This window comes from Rhincodon typus, chromosome 6, assembly GCF_021869965.1.
Source record: "Rhincodon typus isolate 14 chromosome 6, sRhiTyp1.1, whole genome shotgun sequence".
NCBI lineage: Eukaryota > Metazoa > Chordata > Chondrichthyes > Orectolobiformes > Rhincodontidae > Rhincodon > Rhincodon typus.
The window spans coordinates 19,989,917-19,996,209 of record NC_063337.1 but is presented as its reverse complement, the minus strand read 5'-3'; positions in this window follow the sequence as shown (position 1 = coordinate 19,996,209).

Genomic DNA, 6,293 nt, shown 5'->3' with positions numbered 1-6,293 from the left:
GAGGGAAAAACTTCTGACACAACTTGTGTTTTATTCCCAGAAGTTCAAAAATAACTATCTCTTTAGGCTCAAAATGCTGGAGCTTCATTGTGTATTTCTTGTTGCTCTGTGTGTGACCAGAGGCATGGATGTCATGAGCATGCACCTAGGTGCTGAAGTGAGCAGCACTGAGATACCACCTGGACCAAGCCCTGAGCTGGGTACTTGTCCCTTCATGCAAAGTATCCATGCAGCAATATTTCACCATTGGCAAATCCTTCAAACATGCTGGTCTGTGCTTCCTCAGTGCTCTGCAAATGAGAGGAGTATCATGATGGTCATAAGGGGTGGGGAAAATCAGATGCCAATGTCTGTAGAAGAAGTATATGTCTGGTGCCCATGCATAGTACCCTGAGATATCGTTTAGTGCTGAGCAACATGAAGGCTCTTCACTGCCAACAGTGAGCTGAAATATCCAGTTGTTTCATTTTTTTTCTTTCTTTTTTTGGCATGTTTGGTCAGACAGGAAGCTGATCAATGAGGTGACTTGTGGCATTAATGACGCAGTTAACAAGATTATACCTTTCTTCCACCCCCACCCTTTAATTGCCTAGTGAGGAAGATTGCATTGTCACCTGGCAGATGTATAACAGATGCAGTGAATTTCTCTTGACATTGAGGCGTTGCCAGATGACTTGCACAATTCTGCTATGAATCTCCCATCTTTCACCTCTGTTTTCTAAAACAGTCTGCCCTTTTGTCTGTGTGCTTTTCTTTTTACAATGGACAGGTATTGAAAAATCTTAAAGCAATCAGAGCTATTTACAGTATAACACCTCAGTCAATAAAGAAAATATTTGTGTTTGAGGTTTTAATGTAGCAAGAAATTTTTGTAATTTTTAGCTTGACAGAGATCAGAAACTAGCAGCCTTCACATTCCCTTCTACTGTACAAGGTTAAATCTCTTGCCTGTTTAGTCTTGACAAAGTGTAAAATAACCGTCAGTGCAGAATTACCTCAACATTAGGCATTACTAGTTTTGACTTTTTTTATTGATTTCCTCCTCCAGTCTTCATGGGCCTAACTCCACCAGCCAAACCCCAGGATCTCCACTCGAGCGATCAGCAGAAGACTGTGCCCTCCCTGTAGGATGACAGGCAGTTTTCCAGAGCTTGCTACGCAGCCTGGTAGCTGGCAAAGATGCCCTAGCCCCTCTGAAACGCTATCCACCTGGCTGTGTTAGCTGAGGGGAGGCGGGGGTGGGGGGAAATTGGAAAGATGGAAATTTCTCATTCATGAAGATGACTGAGACCCTCCACATGGATTGTGAATTCTAGGACCACTGTGCCACAGTGGATAAATCAACTGCTGGAAATGATTGAGGCTTTGTTTCCTCTATTATCCTCCAAGACACTACAGTCTCCATTAAAAGACGACAGACTGACATTTGGAAATGTAAGAACTTCAGCAGGGCATAAACAGTACTGAAGGTTTATACAATTGTGTATAATACTGCCTTTTGTAGGGTGGTGGAAACAGATGACCCACTTATCCATCCAGCTCCGGCTAAACAATAATCAATTTTGAAAAAGGCAAAAGCATTTACTTATAAGTAGGTGTGTTTGAGTGTAGTCCAGAATCTTGAATGCATTCACAATTTAGAATCACAGGTTAGCATAGGTCTAGGGTACCAAATAAAAATCAGCCAAGGTTTCCTTACTGATATAAATCAAAAAAAAACCTGAAAATTAAAATTTGTAACTAGTAGAATTGTAACTAGAGTCATTTGTATAATGTTTCATAAATTAAAATCTACATTTTACTAAGTGGTGTCTCATTTAATGTGGGAATACATGGTTAATTGTCAGAGATTACCTCATTTATTTGGAAGATGTTCTTCCAACTTCAGGGAAATAATAATTGACAGAAGTAAGTTTTGGAAGCCTCCATTTCTCACTTGACAGGAAGGTGGATCTGGGTATCAATGACTGACAGATTCACTTCAGGGACATAGTTTTTGTAACTTCAGTAAGTTTACTGTAATACCTTTTTTGTACATATTTTAAATAGAACTAGCCTTAAGTTCTGCAAGTTTTGATTGAGGTAATTTTTTTAACATGGTGTGAAAGTCACCTGTTCATTTCTGACTGATCTAGTCAATGAAATTGCAAATATGGGGGTTGGGCAACACAGAGGTAGAGAAAAGGACACTTTAATTGAATTTTGATATCTTACAAAAACCAGTTGATAGATGGAAAAGTAGAGTTATTTGCCTGACCAGGACCAGTATCCTCCAGTAGGCAGTTTCTTTCTGCTTTCCTGAATGAGTAGCACACCTACCCACTCAAAGGTAGCATGGTCCAAACTGACATAAACATGCAGAGTGCATGAGGAGTTGACTACAATTTGAACACCAACTAATCAGTGAAGTTGATGCAACATTTGCACTCGAATAATGCAGGACAGTAGAAAATCACTCCAAATATAAACCAAAGAAAAGTGTTTTGTTCTATCCTTTGTAGGGCCAATTTACTGGTTATGGCACAGGATTTCTTTCAACTTGAGGTATTATTTGTTAATCTTGAGAAAGGACACCAAGTAAACTTGAACTACAGAAGCAACTTCCTCTGCATGTCAGTTTGCGCCCCAACTGTGTGCTACGCCCTTCCTGGATATCCTCTTGTTACAGCTTTCTCAGGCTCAGTGACATTCAGTGATGCATAGGCACACTGGATGTACTGTGCCACTTCCATGCATGGTGTCCCTTTAAGGTACATTTTTGTCTCAAAAACACTGAAATGACAACTAAAATAAAAGCAAAATACTGCTAATGCTTGAAATCAGAAAAAGAACAAAATGCTGGAAAATTCAGCAGACTGGGCATCAACTGTGGAGAGAGAAACACAATTAATTATTCAAGTCCAGTACAACTCTTCAGGACTGGAGAGGAAAATGGGATGGGTTTCACACCATCGAAAAAGGAAGCTGATGGTTGTGGGTGGGGTGTGGCAGAAAAAAGGACAGCTATGTGTAAATCAGAAAAACAACATTCAGATTGGCACAGACAAAAAAAATGAAATAAAATGGAGGACAGAGTTGTTGAACTCGACATCGAATCCAGGAGTCTGTAAAGTGCCAAACTGTTCCTCATGCTTGGAAAGGCAATTTATTCAAAAAGACCTTATTATTACTATTAATGTACAAAAAAGGGCTAAACCAACAACATCCTCTGATTTCTCTTCATCTGATGATAAAACATCTCTCTTTCAAGGGATCAAGAACAGGAATAGTATTCATACATTCCAATCTATTGTGATTTATACTTTTACTTAATATTATTTTTATACTGTTTCTATAGTGTTTTTCTAAGCTTTTTTTGCATTTGGGTCTACAGGGTATGAGTTCAGCTCCTTCTTCCCTGTATTCTTAAATGTAAGGTTCTTTACCTTTAACTGAATATGGTAGGGGAACTGAAGGCAGTGTGTTATACCATCTGTAGCATGTGGGAATTCCTAGCTGCTTTTAGCAGTCTGGATGACCAACTCTGTAGGAAGTGCCTCTAGTTTGACAGCTTGTGCACTGGTTGGAGGTACAGAGGTGCTTCCATGAAGTTGAGGGCTACCTGGATCACTCATTTTCTGAGGTACTCACCCTGCAGTTTAAGGAGCTTCAGGCAGATAGGGAATGGGTGACCAGCAGGCAGAGAGAAGGGGCCGGGCGGGCAGAGAAGAAAGCCCCAGAGGCCATCCCACTTGGTATCCATTTTTCTGTGTCGGAAAACAATGGCAGTGAAGGTTCCTCTGGGAAGAGCAAAATTCACTACACTATGAGTGGATCAGCTGCATGAGGGGGTTGGGGCAAAAGTCCAAGGGAATACTGATAGGTGACTCAAATTAATTAGGATAGTTGTAGTGCAAAGGCATTAGAGAGTGCAGATTTCTTGAAATGTATTCAGGAATTTTTTTATATCAACACGTAGAAGATCCAACCAAGGCTGGTGCTATGCTGGAACTAATTCTGGGGAATAAAGCCGGTGACATTTAGTGATAGCGACCACAACACCATTTTAAATTTGTCATGGGAAAGGAAAAAGATGGTCTGCAACAAAGGGTTTTGATTTGGGGCAAGGCATATTGAATTAAAATAAGGTAGGATCTGGGCAGAATAGACTGGGAACAGTTACTTGTGGGAAAATCTACAGCAGAACAGTAGGAAGCATTTAAAAAGGAAATGAGGAGTGTACAGACCCAGCATATTCTCTTTAGGACGAAATGTAGAAGCAACAAAACCAGAGAACCCTGGATGTCTAGGAATATTCAGGATTAGAAGGAAAAGAGAGGCTTTTAGTAATGAATGCAGGCCCCAGTGGAAGTTTAGAAAGTTTGGGGGGGAACTTAAGAAAGCAACTAGGAGAGCAAAGAGAGGGTATGAAAAAACACTGGCAAGTAAAATTCAGAAGAATCCAAAAATATTTTGTAAGTATATGAAGGGGGAAAGGATAACCAGGGAAAGAGTTGGGCCCATTAGGGACCAAGAGAACAATGTGTGTGTGGAGCCACAAGACACAGGAGCAGCATTAAAGGAGTACTTTTGCATCTGTCTTCACTTGGGGGGATGCAGGGACTGAATTTACAGAAAAGGACTGTGAGGCTCTTGAGCAAAAGGAACAAGGAGGTATTGGACGTTTTGGTGGGTGTAAAAATGGTCAGATCCTCAGGTCCAAATGAGTTGTACCTAGGCTGCTGCGAGAGGTGAGGGAGGTAATTACAGGGGCCCTGTCCCAAATTTTTAATTCCTTTGTGGCCACAGGGGAAGATCCAGAGGACTGGAGGACAGCTAATGTGGCTCTACTTTTCAAGAAGGATGGGAGGGATAAACCAGGGAATTACAGACCATTCTCACATCAGTCATAGGGAAACTATGGAGAAAATTCTGAAAGAGAGAATTAATCTTCACTTGGAGAAGTAAGATTTGAATAGGGATATTCAGGATGGCTTTGTCAGAGGAAAGTCATATCTAACAAATTTGATTGAATTTTTTGAAGAAGTGACCAGGTCTGTCAACGAAAGTAGCGCAGTTGTTATAGTTTATACGGATTTCAGTAAAGCCTTTGACAAAGTCCCACATGGAAGACTGATAAAGAAGGTAAAAGCACATGGGATCCAGAGTAACTTGCCAAGAGCAGGAGACAGAGGGTGGTGGTAAAAGATTGTTTGTGTGATTGGAGGCCAATGTACAATGACATACCACAGGCTCAGTTCTGGGTCCCTTGATATAAACAAGATGAAGATTTTTACGGGGGAGGTGTGGGTTGACAATAACTAAGTTTGCATACGATGAAAAAGTTGTCCTTGTGGTTGACAATGAGCAATGTCGTAGGTTACAGGAAGATATAAAATGGATAGTCTGATAGGCAGATGGTAGTTAACCCTGAAATGTGTGAGGTAATGTACTTTGGAAGTATCAAGACAAAGGAGTACTTAATGAATGGCAGGACTGTAGGAATCTCAGAGGAACAGAGGGATCTTCAGGTGCTTGTCCATAGATGCCTAATGGCAACATGACAAAATAATAGATTGGTTAAGGAGGCAAATCGAACGCTTGCTTTTATCAGTCACAGTATAGATTATAAGAGCAAGAGGTAATGCTGGAGCTGTACAGAACTTTGGTTAGACCACAGCTGAAGTACTATGTACAGTTCTGGTCACTGCACTATTGGAAGGATGTGATTATACTGTAGGAGGTGCAAAGGAGATTCACCATTGCGTTGCCTTTGGTGGAGCATTTCAGCTACAAAGGGAGGCTGGATAAGCTCGGGTTATTTTCTTGAAAGCTGAGGTGGTGGGACCTGATTGAGGTGTATAAGATTATGAGAGGCATGGAAACAGTGGCTAGAAAGCAGCTGTTCCCCTTAGCTGAAGGATGGTGGGAATCTGAAGTGCATAGCTTTAAAGGATAGTAGTGGTGGGAAACCTCACCAACTTTAAAAGATACGTGGATGAACACTGGAAATGGCCCACAGTCTTGGATGTAATTACAAGTGTTGGAAAGTGGGATTAGTGTAGATAGGTCAGTGTAGACTTGATGGGCCAATGGACCGTTCTGTGCTGTAAGACTATGGCTCTAAATCTCAAACAAGAACAGATGCTGGAAATCTGGAGATCAGAAATTCAATGTGAGGAACTGTAGACACAAGCAAAATTCTACTTGGTACAATGATCAGGAATGGTAAACATTCATGAATTAATTTATGTATAAAGTGTATAAAGATTGGGTACACTTGCAGAACAAAGGGTGGAGCCTGCAACATCTAG